Below are 22,248 nucleotides of genomic sequence, written 5' to 3'. Positions count from 1 at the left end.
GTAGCATTTCCTCTGACCACTGCGGGATCTCTGACCCTGGGTGATTTGGGAGGCAAGAATCTGGCATCCAAACACAATGTCCAGCCCAGTGGAGTTGGTGAATGAGGATCATGGCTTCAATACTGGTGACATTGGCTTCAGTGAGGATGCTGGCATTAGTGCAGCGATCTGCCCACTTGATGCAAAGGATCTTCCAAAGGTATCGCTGGTGGTACCTCTCCAGACTCTTGAGGTGCTGTTGATAGGTCACCCAGGTTTCGCATCCATTGAGGAATGTAGGGATGAGAACTGTCTTATAGACCTGGATCTTGGTGTCCTGCGGTAGGTCAAGGTCTGTGAAAATGCATCAAAGCAGTTTCCCAAAGGAAGCACTTGCGCGCTGGTTCCTGTGCTCGATCTGACGGTCAATTTTTGCGTTTTGAGAGAGTTGGCTACGAAGGTAGCAGAAGTGCTCAACTGTCTCCAAAGTCTGTCCCTCGATGGTGATTTGTGGTGGGTCATGTGCAAGGCCTGAAGCAGGCTGATGAGCACTTTGGTCTTCTCGATATTGAGTGAGAGTCCCGGGCTACAGAAAGCTTGTGCAAGAAAAGAGCAGCAGGTGTGCAGGCAGACCAGCCTAGGCTTGGAGCTCTGCAGTGTGGGGTGCTGGGGGGAGGATTGCCAGCAGCGCAGGAGTTAGGAGTGTGTCCACATGAACCTTAAAGCAAACAAACTCACTGCAAAGTGGGGCTATTCCCCGCTCGGGGGGGGGGTCACTTACTGTGGCTTAGGATGCTCAACAATTCACTTTAAAAAAAGGTTGTGTGTGTAGACACCTTACAGTGGCACTATAACAGCAACAAACTCACATTACTGAAATGCAACACCCTGGTGTAGACAAACCTCAGAATCGACTAATCAGCTGTGAAACCAAAGTGTCAACCAGAGCTATAATGGAGCTACCAACTCAGTATAAGACATTTTACTAACTAATATAATTAAATGCTTTGTGTCTCGTCCAGCAACAGATGTACACTTGATATCACACACTAAAGAAACAGGTACAACATTTTAAAGAAAGTCCACCCATGACTCTGAAAATGTAATTGTAATAGAGTCCTCGGTGGGCTACTAGTTAGCGCATTTGGCACCACCTCCCAGCAAGTAGGTCTTGCAATCCAGGCCTACTTTTAATCAGAGGTGCAGCAAGGTGGACAGGCAAGTTGGGTCCCTCCAGTAGTGGGGCAGTGGTAGGAGTGTTTGGGCTCACCCACCGCACTGGGCTGTGACCCAGACCCCTAAGAGGGTCAACAGTGTCTGGCCACCGAAGGTGCCCTCCAAGTTACCCTCCATGGGTCACTTCCTACTATTTGCTTTTCTCCCTTGGCTTCCAGTCCAATATAAGGTGAAAAGAAAAAAAAAAGGCACCAAACTGTTAGCTCCAATAGGGCTCCGCACTGAATAGAGTCTTATTCCCATGGGCAGGCTTCTCCAGTGCCCTTCTAAGGAGCTCTCCACGCACGTCTGTCCTCCTTCCCACCTCTGAGCCGGGTTGCTCGCTTTTCTCCAGTTGGAGCATGCTCAGCAGGGCTGGCAGAGTCTACCTGGGTCCAGTACTGTCCTTTAACTTTTTCTAGCCTATTGTGGGATTTGTACACCCCATCACAGTAATATGAATGTCAAGGGAACAAAACAGAGTAGTTACACTGCTACAGGGGGCAGTCAAACCATCTCTGTAAGCGCATTTGTCTTTGAAACAGCTTTGGAGATGGGGGGCTGGAACCATGTGTATATTGGGGGTTCTGAGAGTCATTGAACCAAACTGTAAACCTGGGATATGATGAAAACCACTTCAAGTCAGGGGGTACAGCAGCCCCCCCCAGCACCCTAACTTCCAGCTTCTGTGTTTGGAGATAAAGGAGGTCCCAGTCCTGCAAGAAACGCCCGTCGGCAGAGTCCTGTGCCCATACAGTCCCTCACTGACGATACTGAGACTCCAAGCCAGTGCAAAGGCAGCACAGATCCAGTTGCAGAATTGGGGTCTTACCGTTAGATCGGACAGACAAGTAAGGCTATAAAATAGCCAGGAACAATGTCAATATCTAGAGAATATCCTGGAGCCCCAGATTATGAAGCATGTGATAGTTACTCCCCTGTAATTGAGGTATTTGAGATGGGCTCTGCACATTCACGTCCTTGGGAGGTGTTGATGGTGCAGCTTGGACTTTTAGTAGTAGTGCCACTCTGCCCCTGGCGGCTCAAACATTCAGCTGGCAGGTCCAAAGAGGGGTGTGGTGTGCGAGGCACCTCCATTCCTTCCCCCACTTCCTTCAGTGCAAAGTTAACATCCGGACTTGGAGGAAGAGGGGAATGTGGGCAAGAAGGCCCTGTCACAGAACTCTGGTTACAGGTGAGTGACCTGCATTTCCCCTGCATATTCCCACTGCTGGGAATCTGGCAAGCAGTGCTCCCCTTGGGGACAGTGGGAAGAGGAGACCAAGTCAAAGAACGAGTGCAGTACTGCTGTGCCAAACGGTGCGTCTGATCTAGATTTCAGGTCTAAGGAGTAAGGTTTCAGGAGCTCCAAAGGGCGGCTTGTACAGATCTCTAACATGGGAATGTTCTGACATTACTGACGTAACCTGTGACTGTACAGATCATTGTTGCAACCACTGGTATATATTTGCAGCAAATATTGTACAAAGGTTGTCGTGTGAGGTGTCTATAAAAAGGGTATGATTTGCTGGTTATGATGCTGCTGTCTGTATGTGTGTAGCATTTTGTAGTTGAAGTTATGAATATTGGCTATGTCCTTGTATCTCAATGTGTTTTGATTCTAAGTATCCTCAGTGAAGCATCTGGTCAGCTTCTTGAGAAGGGACTATTCTCAGTAAGTGCCCAATCAAGAAACACTTAATGGACAATGAACTTTGGGAGACACCAATCCACATCTGAGCTTTCCTAGGAACCTTCAAACTAACATATAAACAATGACGTTAGCTTGTAAAGAGCTGAGTCATGCATGGACATGTGACTTGCCCATGTGACTCCAAACTCCATCTTGCTGCTGTGATCTTCCATGAGCAGAGAATATAAAAGGCCCTGAAAACCCCTCCATCTTGTTTTCAGTCCTGCTTCTGACCTGTGGAGGGACTTTGCTACAAACTGAAGCTCTGAACCAAGAACTGAATGACCCATCCCAGCTGGGGATGTTCTCCAGAGACTTGATTTGAACCGGCAGTTTATTCCATCACTGCCTCAAACCTGAACCAAGAACTTTGCCATTACCGTATGTAATTGATTCCATTAATTGATTCCATTAACCAGTTTTAGCTCTCATCTCTATCATTTTCCTTTTATGAATAAATCTTTAGATTTTAGATTCGAAAGGATTGGCAACAGCGTGATTTGTGCATAAGAGCTAACTTGTATATTGACTTTGGTGGGACACTTCTGAGAGTATCAGTTTAGGGCAAATTGCTTAGAGCAGGGCAGTTACAGCCCAAGGCTGGGGTTTCTCCACTTTTAAGACACACCAAGCCAGCAGTTTGGGAAGGCAAGATAGTGGAAGATGAGTGTCCCTGTACCTTACTTGTTACCTGTATGGAGAATTGTGACAGTGAAGGAAATGTGCCTGTGTCTGTCAGGGATATTGACTTGCCTATGGAGGAACCTACCTTGGTCTCCAAGCAGTTGTCTGTGAACAGCCCTGTGTGCTGGGACAAGGCAAATGAGATCCCAAGCTGTGTGTCTGGGAAAGGAGAAGGTGTCTCCAGTTCTTTGTCTGTGGAGCAGACAGAAGGGGCCTTTCAGCCTGTGCTGGTCGAGGATAGTGCAGTTGTCTCAGAGTTGGTTCTAGATTCAGCTAAAGCCCAGGAAGGGAATGGTCCTAAGTTTGTGTCTGCTCAGGAGAATGGCCCTGTAAGTAGGTTGCATCCAGTTACTGTCTTAGCAAAATCCCAGAGACCAGACAATTCTGGTGCTTGTATATTGCCTGTTGCTAGTGTGTGTCTGGAAAAGGGTGTAGCAACTCTGTCCGATCAGGTTGAGATCCTAGCCAGGGCACAAGGAAAGCATAAAGGTAATTTAATTGTGTTACCTAATGACAGTTTGGAAATTTGTAGCAAGAAGGAAAAGATTCCTGAACTTGTGTGTGGCAAAGGGAAGGAGAAGGCTTCTAACCTTTTATCTAGTGAGTCTATAAGTTTGCCTGAAAGGGGATTGTGTAGGAATCCGCCTGATGGGCCAAAGGTGATCCTGAATGTAAGTGAGACCCAGAAAGAGTCTGTTGTTGCTCAGGAAAGTGTTCCTTTAGAGCAAGCCCTAGGTGAAGAGGGTAAGGGCAGAATTTCTGTAAGGGATGAATTATTGCTTAGGGCATGGCTACACTTGCAGATGTAGAGCACTTTGAATTAAACCCGTTTTCGGAGAGCGCAGTCGGGAAAGCACTGCAGTCTGTCCACACTGACAGGAAGAAGCGCACTGGTGTGGCCACATTTGCGGCACTTGCAGCGGCATTGGGAGCAGTGCATTATGGGCAGCTATCCCACAGAGCACCTCTTCCCATTCTGGCACTGTGGCTTGTGGGAAGGGGGCGGGGGGGTTTGAGGCATTCTGGGTCCTGTCCCAACGCCCCGTGATGCATCAGTTCGCATCCCAGCAATCCCTGTGCTTCCGTCCACACTTGGCGCCATCTTTCAATAGTTTTTGTGCTGCGCGCTCTGTCTGCCATTTCGGTCTGCGGGGGTGGAGCCCGAACTGCTGAGGAGTCTGCGATGTGTCTCACCAGCATGTCACGTTTGGCAGTCGAATTATTCCTTATGATCCAAAGTGACAGTGAGGGCTCCGACGATATCAGCTCGAGTAACGCCTATGACACGAGTTTGCTTGTGGCATTCATGGACCTGCTCACCACTGTGGAACGCCGCTTTTGAGCTCGGGAAACAAGCACTGAGTGGTGGGATCATATCATCATGCAAGTCTGGGATGGTGAGCAGTGGCTGCAGAACTTTCGGATGAGAAAAGCCACTTTAATAGGACTGTGTAATGAGCTCGCCCCCGCCCTGCAGTGCAAGGACAAGAGAATGAGAGCTACCCTGATGGTGGAGAAGCGGGTGGCTATTGCAGTCTGGAAGCTGGCAACTCCAGACAGCTACCGATTGGTCGCTAACTAGTTTGGTGTGGGGAAGTCGATCGTTGGAATCGTGTTGATGCAAGTTTGCAGGGCCATTAATCGCATCCTGCTCAGAAGAACCATGACTCTGGGTAATGTGCATGAATTTGTGGCTGGCTTTGCCCAAATGGGTTTCCCTAACTGCAGAGGGGCAATAGATGGCACACGTATTCCAATTCTGGCACCAGCCCACCTAGCCTCAGAGTACGTTAATCAGAAGGGGTATTTCTCTATGGTTCGCCAGGCGCTTGTGGATCACCGTGAGCGTTTCATTGACATTAACACAGGTTGGCCTGGAAAGGTGCATGATGCACGCATCTTTCGGAACACTGTCCTGCTCAGGAAGCTGCAAGCTGGGACTTTTTTCCGAGACCAGAAGATCACCGTAGGGTAAGTCAAAATGCCCAGTGTGATCCTTGGAGACCCCGCTTACCCTTTAATGCCTTGGCTTATGAAACCCTACACAGGGAGCCTTGACAGCAGCAAGGAGTGGTTCAACAACAGGCTAAGCTGGTGCAGAATGACTGTGGGGTGTGCTTTTGGCTGTTTAAAGGACCGCTGGTGCTCTCTGTATGGGACGCTGGACCTGGCTGATAACAGCATCCCCGTGGTTATATCCACGTGCTGTACCCTCCATAACATTTGAGAAGGGAAGGGTGAACAATTCACTCGGGCATGGAACTCAGAGGTTCAACACCTGGAGGCTGAATCTGAACAGCCAGAGAGCAGGGCTATTAGAGGGGCCCAGCACAGAGCTGCAAGGATTAGGAATACCTTGAGGGAGCAATCTGAGGCTGAAAGCCACCAGTAATGTTTGGTGCCCTGCATGGGAGTGAAGTGCAGTGGTTCCAATGTTAGTAGGAATCTGTGTTTGATACGCTGACTTGCAGTGCCTGTTTCTTTCCTGGGCTAAAGTATCTTTTACTTTATGCAATAATAAAGAATGTTTTCAAAGCCAAAAAATCCAGTTATCGAAAAGAAAATTAATTTATTGATAAGAGACACAACTGCTTGGGACACAGAAAGGGCAAGGGGGTGGGGAACGGTACAATAACAGATTTGCATATGTCCTGTCTGGAATGCTGTGCAATGAGTGCTGCACTTCAGGATGGCTATACTGCATGGTGATGGGGGTTGAGTGCAGTGGGTAAGTGTCATAGTTTTCTGGGCTGGGTGGTGAAGCTACAGGTGTTGGAGGCAGCTGGTGGTGGTAAGAACCTGGATGTTTGGAAAAGTGGGTTGGAGATGACATGAGGGCACAAGGGAAAGAGTTTTGGGACAAGGGCTGTGGGAGGGGGCGGTAGTGCTCTGCCTGCATGGCTACGAGCACCTGTATCAAGTCCGCTTGGCACTCCACAATCCGCATTCTGCTGGCAGACCCTCCTTTCATGCTCCGGCCACTCTTGCACTTTTTGATTTTCATTACTTGAATGCTGCATTACTTCATGCAACATGTCTTCCTTGCTTCTACGTGGCCTCCTTCTGATTCTTTGGAGTCTTTCAGCTGATGATAACACTGACAGCTGAGATCTCAAGGTTGCATCTGTAAAGGCAAAATGCAACACTTAACAAAGGCAGCATTGTTCACACCAGACAGAGCAACGATTCACCCGTACTTAAGGGCAATCACAGTCTATACAATAACATAATTTGCCCGTCCCAAAGCGAGCACACATAACCCACAGGAGCCTTAAAATGGTGAATATGGGAAAATGGTAAAATAGGGTTAGGGTGAGTAAGCACAGGGTCAAGCATGGCTGGTTGTTTCACAGCTGTACTGTCCTCTGGGTTTCTGTGCCTTGGGGAGAGCCAACAGTGGCATGGGGCCCCTATACTGAACACTGTTCCCACATTTTCCACAGGATTTCATCCTGGAAGAGATCTCGCTGCTGAGGGTGACCTGGGAAGCAAGGGAGGGTCTTCTACTGCAATGTGGCTTCCGCCCTGGCCCATATGCAGCTTGCCTGTGTGCAGCAATGGTCCCCCCATGGCACAGTGGCACGGACAAGCTAGCCTGACTGGCACAAGGACCACAGTGGCTCTCCCGAGAAAACTGCGCAAGCGCATTGCCCGAGTGCTGGCTGAGACCTTTGAAGAAATCACTGAGGCTGATTACCGCGATATGAGAGAGAGCACCTCAATGCTCTATTCCGCATCTAGGCATGCATGCAGCCCTAACCCTCCTCGCCCCAAGAGCCCACACCGAATAACTTCCTTCCCAAAACAAAAACCACTTACCAGGAATCTCCTCTGTTGATTGTCCTTCCCCAAGCACCAGCCGCCTCGACTGGCTACCTCCCTCCTGGCTTGAGAACAGCTCCTGGCTGCATGCATCTAGGGATTCCGGGGTGTCTTCCTCCACCTCAGCACCCTCGCTCCCGCTTTGCTCCTCCTCCTGCCTTGTTGAACTGGGCTCTGAAGTGTCCGTGGTGGGTACTCGGAGTGGAGGTGGGGTCGCCCCCAAGTATTGCATCCAGCTCTTTGTAGAAACAGCAGGTTGCGGGCGCAGCACCAGAGCAGTTTGCCTCGCGGGCTTTGCGGTAGGCGTTCCACAGTTTCTTCACTTTAACACTGCACTGCAGAGCGTCCCGGTCATGGCCCCTTTCCATCATGTCCCTTGATATCTGCCCAAAGGTATTGAAATTTCTATGGCTGGAGCACAGCTGGGATTGGACAGCTAGCTCCCCCCAAACACTGATGAGGTCCAGCGTGGAGGCATGGTCACCTGGAAAGATTCACTGAGAGGACTCCATGTCTGGCTGAGCAAACAGGAAGGGATTTTTCAAAATTCCCAGAGAATTTAAAGGGCAGGCGTCAAGGTTCCTTCCGCACTCTGAACTCTAGGGTACAGATGTGGGGACCTGCATGAAAACCTCCTAAGCTTGCTTTTACAAGCATAGGTTAAAACTTTCCCAAGGTACAAACTATTTTACCTTTTTCCCTTGGACTTTCGCTGCCACCACCAAACCTCTAACCGGTTTTATTTTATCAGGAAAGAGCCCGTTTGGAAACATATTTCCCCCCAAAATCCTCACCCAAACCTTGCACCCTCCTTCCTGGGGACGGTTTGATAAAAATCCTCACCAATTTGCATAGGTGACCACAGACCCAAACCCTTGGATCTTAAGAACAATGAAAAAGCATTCAGTTTCTTAAAAGAAAAAATTTAATAGAAGAAAAAATGTAAAAAGAATCACCTCTGTAAAATCAGGATGGTAAATACCTTACAGGGTAATCAGATTCAAAACATAGAGAATCCCTCTAGGCAAAACTTTAAGTTACAAAAAGACACAAAAACCGGAATATCATTCCATTCAGTACAGCTTATTTTCTCGGCCATTTAAACAAACAGAATCTAATGCATCTCTAGCTAGATTACTTATTAAGTTCTAAGACTCCATTCCTGTTCTGTCCCTGGAAAAAGCATCACACAGACAGACCCAGACCCTTTGTTTCTCCTCCCCTCCAGCTTTGAAAGTATCTTGTCTCCTCATTGGTCATTGTGGTCAGGTGCCAGCGAGGTTATCTTAGCTTCTTAATCCTTTACGGGTGAAAGGGTTTTTCTTCTGGCCAGGAGGGATTTTAAAGGTGTTTACCCTTCCCTTTATATTTATGACACGCCCCCCAAATCACAGATAGGGTGAAACGCTGGCTGGGATTTCTTCCTGGAGCTCTAGAAAAAACAGAGTTAAATAGACACATGCACCTATAAATATACTACCAAATATATAAAGACTAATAATATTTTCCACATCTCAAGGACGATTTTAAACAGTTGATTCTGGGAAACTTTCATGGGAGAGTGCATCAGCCACTTTGTTAGAAGCTCCTGAGATGTGTTGGATGTCGAAATCAAAATCTTGGAGAGCTAAACTCCACCGAGTAAGTTTTTGTTATTTCCCATGACGGTATGAAGCCACTGTAGCGCAGCATGGTCAGTTTGCAGGTGGAAACGCCGTCCCCAAACCTATGGGCGTAGCTTTTCCAGAGCTAGACAATGGCATAACATTCTTTTTCAGTGACTGACCAGTTGCTTTCCCTCTCAGACAGCTTCTTGCTGAAAAACACTACAGGGTGGAATTCTTGATCCGGTCCTTCCTGCATTAAAATTGCTCCCACACCACGCTCAGACGCATCTGTGGCTACTAAGAATGGTTTGTTAAAGGCTGGGGCCCTTAGTACAGGGTCAGACATGAGTGTCGCTTGAAGCTGATTAAAGGCCTTCTGACACTCTTCAGTCCACTGAATGGCATTTGGCTGTTTCTTTTTGGTTAGGTCTTTCAGTGGGGTGGCGATTTGGCTGTATTGCGGTACAAATAGTCTATAATAACCGGCCAAGCCTAAGAAGGATTGAACCTGTTTCTTTGACTTTGGGACAGGCCACTTTTGGATAGCATCCACTTTGGCCTGTAGGGGGTTGATAGTTCCTTGACCCACCTGGCGTCCAAGGTAAGTCCCTCTGTTTAGGCCTATTTGACACTTCTCAGGCTTAACAGTTAGTCCTGCCTCCCTTATGCGCTCGAAGACTTTTTGTAGATGTTCCAGATGTTCTGCCCAAGAATCCGAAAATATGGCCACATCATCAAGGTAGGCGACTGCATATTCTCCTAATCCCACTAGGAGACCATCTACAAGTCTTTGGAAGGTGGGGGGTGCATTCCGCAGCCCAAAAGGGAGCACATTAAATTCATACAGCCCGATATGGGTGGTGAAGGCTGACCTTTCCTTGGCGGATTCATCTAGCAGTACCTGCCAGTACCCCTTGGTTAAGCCCAAGGTATAGATGAACTGGGCCTGTCCCAGATTCTCTAATAGTTTATCTGTGCGTGGCATTGGATAGTTGTCAGGGTGAGTTACAGCATTTAGCTTACGGTAGTCCACACAAAAACGTATCTCCCCATCTTGTTTGGGAACTAGAACCACTGGAGATGCCCATGCACTGCCAGAGGGGCGGATTACCCCCATCTGTAACATATCCTGGATCTCCCGTTCTATAGCAGTTTTAGCTTGAGGAGACACCCGGTAAGGTTAGACTTTAATTGGGTGAGCATTACCTGTGTCAATGGAGTGGTATGCCCATTCAGTCAGTCCTGGGGTGGCTGAGAACGTCAGCGCATAGCTAGTGCACAGCTCCTGGATTTGCTGTCGCTGCATACGCCCAAGGAGCATGGAGAGGTTCATCTCTTCCACGCCACCAGCACTTTTCCCTTTGTAGTAGACACCTTCAGGCCACTCTGTCATCTCCTCCCTGGGCTGTAAACTGGCAAACCTTTAATTCTCTGGAATAAAAGGGCTTTAGAGAATTAGTATGGTACATCTTAGGCTTTCAGTTGGAGGTGGGGAATGCTATGAGATAATTAACCGCTCCCAGGCGCTCCTGTACCATGAATGGCCCTTCCCACGAAGCTTCCATTTTATGGGCCTGGAGCACCTTTAAGACCATGACCTGGTCTCCTACTTTGAAGGAACACTTTCTGGCATGTTTATCATACCAGGCTTTTTGCTCTTTTTGAGCATCCTGTAGGTTTTCTTTAGCAAGGGCTAGAGAGGTTCGGAGGGTGTTTTGTAGGTTGGTTACAAAGTCCAGAACGTTAGTTCCTGGAGAAGGTGTAAATCCCTCCTATTGCTGCTTCACCAACTGTATGGCCCCTTAACCTCGCGGCCATATACAAGTTCAAATGGTGAAAACCCTAAACTGGGATGTGGTACAGCTCTGTAGGCAAAGAGCAATTACTGCAACACTAGGTCCCAATCATTGGAGTGCTCATTTATGAATTTACATATCATGGTCCCCAAAGTTCCATTAAACTTCTCCACCAGGCCATTTGTTTGATGTTGGTAAGGAGTGGCAACCAAGTGATTTACCCCATGAGCTTCCCAAAAGCTTTCCATAGTTCCTGCCAGGAAAATTAGTTCCTGCATCTGTGAGGATGTCGGAGGGCCAACCTATCCTAGCAAAAATGTCCGTTAGTGCCTGACACACACTTTTAGCCCTGGTGTTGCTTAGAACTACTGCTTCCGGCCATTGGGTGGCAAAATCCATGAAAGTCAGTATGTACTGCTTTCCTCTGGGTGTCTTTTTCAGAAAAGGACCCAGAATATCCAAAGCTACTCGCTGAAATGGAACTTCAATGATGGGGAGTGGCTGGAGAGGGGCTTTGACCTGGTCTTGGGGTTTTCCCACTTTTTGGCATACCTCACAAGACCAGACATAGGTAGAAACATCCTTCCCCATTCCCTCCCAGTGGAATGACCTCCCCAATCGGTCTTTGGTCCTGTTCACCCCAGCATGGCCACTAGGATGATCATGGGCTACGCTCAAGAGCTTGACCCAGTACTTAGTTGGAACTACCAACTGTCTCTGAGGATGCCAGTCTTCCTGGTGTCCACCAGAAAGAGTTTCCTTGTATAAAAGTCCTCTTTCTACAACAAACCTGCATCAATTAGAAGAGCTGAGAGGCGGTGGGTTGCTCCGTGCCACCGTCCAAGCTCTCTGGAGGCTTTCATCTGCTTCCTGTTTCGTCTGGAACTGTTCCCTTGATGCTGGAGACATCAGTTCCTTATTGGATTGTGGACCTAGGCTTGGTCCCTCTGGAAGCGATGTAGGGGATGGGGCTGTTTCGGTTGATTGTGAACCGCTCTCTGCTGGTGCACTATGTTAGGGTTCAGGCTCCGGCTGAGCCTCTTGTGTAGGGTTATCGGCTGCTGCCGGTTCAAGTTCGGTGGGGCCTTCTGGGGTTGGGTTTGCAAGTACTAGATTCAGTGCTGGCAATGGGTCTGGTGCTGGTTGTTCTGCCGGTTCTGGTTCTGGGACTGGCTCTGTCTGGGTGTCTGGGACTGGATCCGCTACTGCTGTTGCAGACATTGGCCTGGGGTCTGGGTCCATCATCTCTGACCAGGTCCTGGTAGAAGTTTCCTGAACAGAGCTAGGCGGGACAGCTTGCTTAGCCTGGCTGCGGGTGACCACTCCCACCATCTTGGCTCGCTTCACACGATTGGCCAAGTCTTCCCCCAACAGCATGGGATGGGATAATCATCATAGACTGCAAAAGTACACGTTCCTGACCAGCCCTTGTACAGGACAGGCAACTTTGGCTGCAGGCAAATTGAAAGAGTTGGACTTGAACGGTTGAATCGTCACTTGGATCTCTGGGTTGATTAAATTGGGGTCCACTAAGGAAGTATGGATAGCCGACACCTGTGCTCCGGTATCCCTCCACGCAGTGACCCCCCCCAGCTTTGAAAGTATCTTGTCTCCTCATTGGTCATTGTGATCAGGTGCCAGCGAGGTTATCCTAGCTTCTTAACCCTTTACAGGTGAAAGGGTTTTTCCTCTGGCCAGGAGGGATTTTAAAGGTATTTACCCTTCCCTTTATATTTATGACAGTGGGTCTGACAGTTGGTCACCTGAGGGCAGGGCACTAAAGTTCAAATGATGATCATAGTGGCTAGAACAGGCATTGTGGCACACTTCTCGAGGCCGATCAGAGCATACTCTAGGACCAGGGTGTCCACACTGGCACTGCGGCGCTCCAGGAGGGGCTCAGCAAACGTTATTCCACTCGCCGAGATGGAGACCAGCAGCGCTATAGCCGTGCAGTCAGAGCGCTGTACGTGCCTTGCCAGTGTGGATGGATAGTGAACTAGTGCGCACGGGGCTCCTTTATTGTGCTGTAACTTGCAAGTGTCGCCAAGGCCTTAGAATCAAAACACATTGAGATACAAGTACATAGCCAATATTCATAACTTCAACTACAAAATGCTACACACATACAGACAGCAGCATCATAACCAGCAAATCATACCCTTTTTATAGACACCTCACATGACAACCTTTGTACAATATTTGCTGCAAATATATAACAGTGGTTGCAACAATAATCTGTACAGTTACAAGTTACGACAGTAATGTCACACCCCCAATGCAAAATTGATGCAGGAGGGGATGACACAAACATCACTGACTGTATCCCAAGAGCTCCCCATCCTTGATTTTGTCTTACTACAGCTAGTATTGTGTTAGAAGCCGTATTAGTGTATAACAGAAATGCATTATCAAAATCATGTTCAATAACAATAACTACTATATGCCACAAGGGGCCACAACAATGGTTCCCGTAACCCACCCAGCAATATTGTTAATCTATCCAACTATACTCTTAGCCCAGCGGAAGAATCTGTCCTATCTCGGGGCCTCTCCTTTTGCCCCTCCACCCCCACGAACATGATACAGTTCTGTGGTGACCTAGAATCCTATTTTCGACGTCTCAGACTCAAGGAATATTTCCAACACACCTCTGACCAACATATTAACCCACAGAGACCTTCCTGCCAACACTACAAAAAGAAGGATTCTGGGTGGACTCCTCCTGAAGGTCGAAACAGCAGCCTGGATTTCTACATAGACTGCTTCCGCCGACGTGCACGAGCTGAAATTGTGGAAAAGCAGCATCGCTTACCCCATAACCTCAGCCATGCAGAACACAGTGCCATCCACAGCCTCAGAAACAACTCTGACATCATAATCAAAAGGCTGACAAAGGAGGTGCTGTCGTCATCATGAATAGGTCGGAGTATGAACAAGAGGCTACTAGGCAGCTCTCCAACACCACTTTCTACAAGCCATTACCCTCTGATCCCACTGAGAGTTACCAAAAGAAACTACAGCATTTGCTCAAGAAACTCCCTGAAAAGCACAAGAACAAATCCGCACAGACACACCCCTGGAGCCCCGACCCTGGGGTATTCTATCTGCTACCCAAGATCCATAAACCTGGAAAATCCTGGACGCCCCATCATCTCAGGCATTGGCACCCTGACAGCAGGATTGTCTGGCTATGTAGACTCCCTCCTCAGGCCCTTCGTTACCAGCACTCCCAGCTATCTTCGAGACACCACCGATTTCCTGAGGAAAACTACAGTCCATTGGTGATCTTCCTAAAAACCACCATCCTAGCCACTATGGATGTAGAAGCCTCTACACCAACATTCCACACAAAGATGGACTACAAGCCGTCAGGAACAGTATCCCCGATATGTCACGGCTAACCTGGTGGCAGAACTTTGTGACTTTGTCCTGACCCATAACTATTTCACATTTGGTGACAATGTATACCTTCAAATCAGCGGCACTGCGATGAGGGTACCCGCATGGCCCCACAGTATGCCAACATTTTTATGGCTGACTTAGAACAACGCTTCCTCAGCTCTCGTCCCCTAATGCCCTACTCTACTTGCGCTACATTGATGACATCTTCATCATCTGGACCCATGGAAAAGAAGCTCTGAGGAATTCCACATGATTTCAACAATTTCATCCACCATCAACCTCAGCCTGGACCAGTCCACACAAGAGATCCACTTCCTGGACACTACGGTGCTAATAAGCGATGGTCACATAAACACCACCCTATATCGGAAACCTACTGACCGCTATTCCTACCTACATGCCTCTAGCTTTCATCCAGGTCATACCACTCGATCCATTGTCTACAGACAAGCGCTATGATATAACCGCATTTGCTCCAACCCCTCAGACAGAGACAAACACCTACAAGATCTCTATCATGCATTCCTACAACTACAATACCCACCTGCTGAAGTGAAGAAACAGATTGACAGAGCCAGAAGAGTACCCAGAAGTCACCTACTACAGGACAGGCCCAACAAAGGAAACAACAGAACGCCACTAGCCATCACCTTCAGCCCCCAACTAAAACCTCTCCAACGCATCATCAAGGATCTACAATGTATCCTGAAGGACAAGCCATCGCTCTCTCAGATCTTGGGAGACAGACCAGTCCTTGCTTACAGACAGCCCCCCAATCTGAAGCAAATACTCACCAGCAACCACACACCACACTACAGAACCACTAACCCAGGAACCTATCCTTGCAACAAAGCCCGTTGCCAACTCTGTCCACATATCTATTCAGGGGATACCATCATAGGGCCTAATCACATCAGCCACACTATCAGAGGCTCGTTCACCTGCGCATCTATCAATGTGATATATGCCATCATGTGCCAGCCAATGCCCTCTGCAATGTACATTGGCCAAACTGGGACAGTCTCTACGTAAAAGAATGAATGGACACAAATCAGACGTCAAGAATTTAATAACATTCAAAAACCAGTTGGAGAACAATTCAATCTCTCTGGTCACTCGATCACAGACCTAAGAGTGGCCTATGACTTCAAAAAAAAGCTTCAAAAAACAGACTCCAACGAGAGACGATTGAATTGGAATTAATTTGCAATACTGTATACACTTATACTTAGGCCTTGATAGAGACTGAGAATGGATGAGGTAATTACACAAAGGTAAAACTATTTCACAATGGTATTTCTCCCCCCCCCCCCCCCCGCCTCACCCCCACTGTTACTCTGAGATTCTTGTTAAACTGCTGGAAGTCAGGCCTACCTGCTTGTCACCATTGGAAAGGTTTTCCTCCTCCCCCCCCCCACACACCCCCCCCACGCTGTTGAGTGATGGATTATCTTAAGTGATCAGCTCTCATTAAAGTGTGTATGATAAACCCATGGTTTGTCATGTTCGGCTGTGTGTGTATATAAATCTCTCCTATGTTTTTTCCACCAAATGCATCCGATGAAGTGAGCTGTAGCTCACGAAAGCTTATGCTCTAATAAATTTGTTAGTCTCTAAAGTGCCACAAGTACTCCTTTTCTTTTTGCGAATACAGACTAACACGGCTGCTACTCTGAAATAACATGATTGAATCTCTTTTCAAACTCAAGGTAAAACTTGGTTAGAACAATACTGGATTGGATCCGCTCTTGCAGCTTGGTTCCTGTATGTCTCATGTAATCTTGTCAAGAGCCAAAGAACATTGCTACCTTATCCATACAAGCTCTGGCAAATGTTTGAACCCAATTAACATTAAGACAATGTAGATATTAATGTTGTCCACAGTATAGGAATCTTGGCAATTAGCTGTGAAAACAATAGGATAGCATGCCTCAGTTTCCATTTTCATATAGCACATCAGGTTTGGAATGTCTTTTTCCCTGTGAAAAGTTCCAATATTATTTATGAGCATTAACTGTGAAACCTCAGTATAATAAGGCCTTTTAACATAAGGTGTGTTCCTAGGTATCACTTTTAACATGTTCAAGGGATTTTTCCAAAAGATTAGGCACATTGTATACTTTTGCAATTTTTGGTATTAGCAACACATTCGTTACAAAAATGACCATTAGCAATAACAATAAATTCATTACAAGTGTCCATCTACGATCATCTTTGTCATGCCACACCTTTGGCTCAATACCATTGAGGTTTGACCCTTTTAGGGTCACCCTGTGGCTTTTCTTTGCAAAATTAACTTTTCTTTTTTCTCCTTGTCCTGTAGAATCAAACCCTGATTTCTCTTGCTTAATAGAATTCAGTGGCTGATCATATAATCATAGAATATCAGGGTTGGAAGGGACCTCAGGAGGTCATCTTGTCCAACCCCTGCTCAAAGCAGGACCAATCCTCAACTAAATCATCTCAGCCAGGACTTTGTCAAGCCTGACCTTAAAAACTTCTAAGGAAGGAGATTCCACCACCTCACTAGGTAACGCATTCCAGTGTTTCACCACCCTCCCAGTGAAAAAGTTTTTCTTAACATCCAACCTAAACCTCCCCCACTGCAACTTGAGACCATTACTCCTCGTTCTGTCATCTGCTACCACTGAGAACAATCTAGATCCATCCTCTTTGGATCCCCCTTTCAGGTAGTTGAAAGCAGCTATCAAATCCCCCTCATTCTTCTCTTCCGCAGACTAAACAATCCCAGTTCCCTCAGCCTCTCCTCATAAGTCATGTGTTCCAGCCCCCTCATCATTTTTGTTGCCCTCCGCTGGACTCCTTCCAATTTTTCCACATCCTTCTTGTAGTGTGGGGCCCAAAATTGGACACAGTACTCCAGAAGAGGCCTCACCAATACCGAATAGAGGTGAACGATCATATCCCTCGATCTGCTGGCAATGCCCCTACTTATACAGCCCAAAATGCCGTTAGCCTCCTTGGCAATAAGGGCACACTGTTGACTCTTATCCAGCTTCTTATCCACTGTAACCCCCAGGTCCTTTGCTGCAGAACTGCTGCCGAGCCATTCGGTCGCTAGTCTGTAGTGGTGCATGGGATTCTTCCGTCCTAAGTGCAAGACTCCGCACTTGTCCTTGTTGAACCTCATCAGATTTCCTTTGGCCCAATCCTCCAATTTGTGTAGGGCCCTCTATATTCTATCCCTACCCTCCAGCGTATCTACCTCTCCCCCAATCTTAGTGTCAACTGTGAAACTGCTGAGGGTGCAATTCATCGCATCATCCAGATCATTTATAAAGATGTTGAACAAAACTGGCCCATGGACCGACCCCGGGGCACTCCGCTTGATACTAGCTGCCAACGAGACACGGAGCCATTGATCACCCATTGAACCCGACGATCTAGCCAGCTTTCTATCCTCCTTATAGTCCATTCATCCAATCCATACTACTTTAACTTGCTGGCAAGAATACTGTGGGAGACCATATCAAAAGCTTTGCTAAAGTCAAGACATACCACATCCACCGCTTTCCCCTCATCCACAGAGCCAGTTATCTCGTCATAGAAGGCAATTAGATTAGTCAGGCATGACTTGCCCTTGGTGAATCCATATTGATGATTCCTGATCACCTTCCTCTCCTCCAAGTGCTTCAAAATGGATTCCTTGAGGACCTGCTCCATGATTTTGCCAGGGACTGAAGTGAAGCTGACCGGTCTGTACTTCCTCAGGTTCTCTTTCTTCCCTTTTTTAAATATGGGCACTCCATTAGCTTTTTTCCTATTGTCCTGGACCTCCCCTGATCGCCACGAATTTTCAAAGATAATGGTCAAAGGCTCTGCAATCACATCAGGGAATCATCAAGTGATCCATCCCCATCACTCATTCCCAGCTTATGGCAACAGAGGCCAGGGACACCATCCCTGCCCATCCTGGCTAATAGCCATTGATGGACCCATCCTCCATGAACTTGTCTAGTTCTTTTTTGAACCCTGTTATAGTTTTGGCCTTCACAACATCCTCTGGCAATGAGTTTCACAGGTTGACTGTGCATTGTGTGAAGAGAAAAGGAGTACTTGTGGCACCTTAGAGACTAACAAATTTATTTGAGCATAAGCTTTCGTGAGCTACAGCTCACTTCATCGGATGCATTTGGTGGAAAAAACAGAGGGGAGATTTATATACACACACAGAGAACATGAAACAATGGGTTTTATCATACACACTGTAAGGAGAGTGATCACTTAAGATAAGCCATCACCAGCAGCAAGGGGGGGAAAGGAGGAAAACCTTTCATGGTGACAAGCAAGGTAGGCTAATTCCAGCAGTTAACAAGAATATCAGAGGAACAGTGGGGGGTGGGGTGGGGGGAAGAAATAACATGGGGAAATAGTTTTACTTTGTTAATGACTCATCCATTCCCAGTCTCTATTCAAGCCTAAGTTAATTGTATCCAGTTTGCAAATTAATTCCAATTCAGCAGTCTCTCGTTGGAGTCTGTTTTTGAAGCTTTTTTGTTGAAGGATAGCCACTCTTAGGTCTGTGATCGAGTGACCAGAGAGATTGAAGTGTTCTCCAACTTTACAAAAACTAGACAAGCCATTTACAAAACACACTTTGCTTCTCTACAAAAGAAAAAGGACACTAAGCTATCTAAACTACTACATGCCACAAGGGGCCACAACAGTGGTTCCCGTAACCCACCCAGCAATATTGTTAATCTATCCAACTATACTCTTAGCCCAGCAGAAGAATCTGTCCTATCTCGGGGCCTCTCCTTTTGCCCCTCCACTCCCACGAACATGATACAGTTCTGTGGTGACCTAGAATCCTATTTTCGACGTCTCAGACTCAAGGAATATTTCCAACACACCTCTGACCAACATATTAACCCACAGAGACCTTCCTGCCAACACTACAAAAAGAAGGATTCTGGGTGGACTCCTCCTGAAGGTTGAAACAGCAGCCTGGACTTCTACATAGACTGCTTCCGCCGACGTGCACGAGCTGAAATTGTGGAAAAGCAGCATCGCTTACCCCATAACCTCAGCCATGCAGAACACAGTGCCATCCACAGCCTCAGAAACAACTCTCAAAAAGAAAAGGAGTACTTGTGGCACCTTAGAGACTAACAAATTTATTAGTCTAATAAATTATTAGTCTAATAAATTTGTTAGTCTCTAAGGTGCCACAAGTACTCCTTTTCTTTTTGAGAATACAGACTAACACGGCTGCTACTCTGAAACCTGAGAAACAACTCTGACATCATAATCAAAAAGGCTGACAAAGGAGGTGCTGTCGTCATCACCACTTTCTACAAGCCATTACCCTCTGATCCACTGAGAGTTACCAAAACTACAGCATTTGCTCAAGAAACTCCCTGAAAAAGCACAAGAACAAATCCGCACAGACACACCCCTAGAACCCCGACCTGGGGTATTCTATCTGCTACCCAAGATCCATAAACATGGAATCCTGGACGCCCCATCATCTCAGGCATTGGCACCCTGACAGCAGGATTGTCTGGCTATGTAGACTCCCTCCTCAGGCCCTTCGTTACCAGCACTCCCAGCTATCTTCGAGACACCACTGACTTCCTGAAAAAACTACAGTCCATTGGTGATCTTCCTAAAAAACACCATCCTAGCCACTATGGATAGAAGCCTCTACACCAACATTCCACACAAAGATGGACTACAAGCCGTCAGGAACAGTATCCCCGATAATGTCATAATAATGTTTGGTGACCCTAGTTCTTGTTATTGAGAAGGAGTAAATAACACTTCCTTATTTACTTTCTCCACACCAGTCATGATTTATAGACCTCTATCATATCCCCCCTTGGTTGTCTATTTTCCAAGATGAAAAGTCCCCATTTATTAATTGCTTTTTGGAAAGAGGAAGCTTTTCATACCCCTGCCATATCTGTTGCCCTTCTCTTACCTTTTCCAATTCTAATATCGTTTTTGAGATGGGGTGACCAGAGCTGCATGCAGTATTCAAGATGTGGGCGTACCATTGATTTATATAGAGACAAAGTGATATTTTCGTCTTATTATATATCCCTTTCCTAATGGTTCCTAACGATCTTAGTTTTTTCAGCTGCTGCTGCACATTGAGCTGAAGTTTTCAGAGAACTCTCCACAATGACTGCATAATCTCTTTCTTGAGTGGTAACAGCTAATTTAGACCACAAAATTTTTATTTATATTTGGGATAATATTTTCCCCTGTGCATTACTTTGCACTTACTGATATTGAATTTCAAAACTTCTGACATACGAGTTGACTTGTTGCAAACAGGTTTATGTCCGGAAACACCTACCGGGAAAAGATCTGTTCACTATTGAGTCCCTGAGTGACTACACCTCTGATTGTTTAGGTTTCTGCTCAGGTGGCCTGCAAATAAGTTGTCCTTGCCTGCAAGTGGGGAGAGCTATAGGATAAATGCGGTGTACTATATATCATTCCCACAGAGCCAAGCCCTCTGCCCAGTGCCTGGAATGTGCTCCTCTTTGTTTGTTCCTGTGAATATGCCTATAGTATTGTCATAACAACGTGACATATCCATTCTGTCCTGGAGCTGAGGAAAAAGCACTTGCAAGCCCAACAAACACCCTTAATTCTGGTATGCGGATATGGGCTTTTTCTCCCAGAAATCCCAGTGACTGTGAATTGTCAGTTTCCTTTAATGAGCTCCCCAGACCAAATTAGAAGCACTGGCCCTGACTCTGGCCGACCAAGATGGGGAGGGCTGTCACGGAGTCGCCGGGTGATGCTATGGAACTGCTCCCCATGAATCAGTCAGGACTCTGGGGAAGTCTCCTTTCTGTGAGTAGACTGTGTTCAGGATGCACAGCTCACAAAGCTTCCACCTTCCTGGGGCTGACCTCAAAGCATTCAGCATCCTCCGCCCTCAGTGTGCTTCCCCCAGCAAGTCTGCCCAGGTGGGTCTTGGGGAAGCCAGAGGGTCCTGCATCCCAACTCCAGAATCAGACGCGACTCTCAGCCAGCCAGTAAAACAGAAGGTTTATTAGACAACAGGAACATGGTCTAACACAGAGCTTGTAGGTGCAGAGAACAGGACTCCTCAGCTGGGTCCATTTGGGGGGCAGTGAGCCAGACCCCCGTCTGCACTTCACTCCATGTCCCCAGCCAGCCCCAAACTGAACTCTCACTCTCCATGTCCCCAGCCAGCCCCAAACTCTCTCTCCAGCCCCTCCTCCTCTGGGCTTTGTCCCTTTCCTGGGCCAGGAGGGCACCTGATTCCTTTGTTCTCCAACCCTTTAGCCCTCACCTTGCAGGGGGGAAGGGCCGAGGCCATCAGCTGCAAGGAAACAGGGTGTTGGCCATTTTCTGTGTCCAGACTCCTGCACACACCTGCCCTCTAGGGCTCTGTAACAATCATACATCCTTATCTCACCACCTAGATACTTAAGAACTGCATAGGGGAAACTGAGGCACTCCCACACTATTCAGAGGAACCATTAAGAATAGTCCCGCTTCATCACATCTCTTCCCCCCTTCAAGACTGAACTGAACAGGGTCACTTTAGCCGGTGACCTGGGGAAGTTTGAACCCACCAGCGTTCCCATGGATGCCCCAGCATCTCTTCCCATTCCTCGGTGGGAATTATACCAGGCCCTTACAGTTTTACACCCTTCCAGTTTCATGCCCTCCCTTAGGTCGGGGGTTGTCAATAGTACTCGCAGGCCACATGTGGGAAAGTTTATGTGGCCCGTACCTTTTTGCCACCCTAAAATCCCCAGGGGTCAAACTGGGATTGGGTCTTCTCCCAGCGCTCCAGTCTGGAGGGCTGCAATTTGGGCTCGCTTGGTTGAGCCCCATCTTGACCTGGGCCACATACTGTTCACTTAGGGTATGTGTACACTATGAAATTAGGTCGAATTTATAGAAGTCGGTTTTGTAGAAAGCTTTTTTATGCAGTCGAGTGTGTGTGTCCCCACACAAATGGTCTAAGTGCATGTAGTCGGCGGAGTGTGTCCACAGTACCGAGGCAACCGTCGACTTCCGGAGCTTTGCACTA

General features: G+C 47.3%; 1 long non-coding RNA gene across 1 annotated transcript; it reads right to left on the bottom strand.

Annotated features, from left to right (window-relative positions):
• Nucleotides 1-381: 381 nt before the first annotated feature.
• On the bottom strand, nucleotides 382-20,777 carry LOC122459084. Its single transcript, XR_006279547.1, has 3 exons — nucleotides 20,765-20,777; nucleotides 3,234-3,236; nucleotides 382-510 (listed from the first exon to the last, which is right to left on the bottom strand). It is a non-coding gene; the product is annotated as an uncharacterized LOC122459084 (long non-coding RNA).
• Between the last annotated feature and the right edge of the window lie 1,471 nt (nucleotides 20,778-22,248).

Source organism: Dermochelys coriacea, chromosome 2 (genome assembly GCF_009764565.3).
Source record: "Dermochelys coriacea isolate rDerCor1 chromosome 2, rDerCor1.pri.v4, whole genome shotgun sequence".
NCBI lineage: Eukaryota > Metazoa > Chordata > Testudines > Dermochelyidae > Dermochelys > Dermochelys coriacea.
This window is presented reverse-complemented; position numbering and strand designations above follow the sequence as displayed.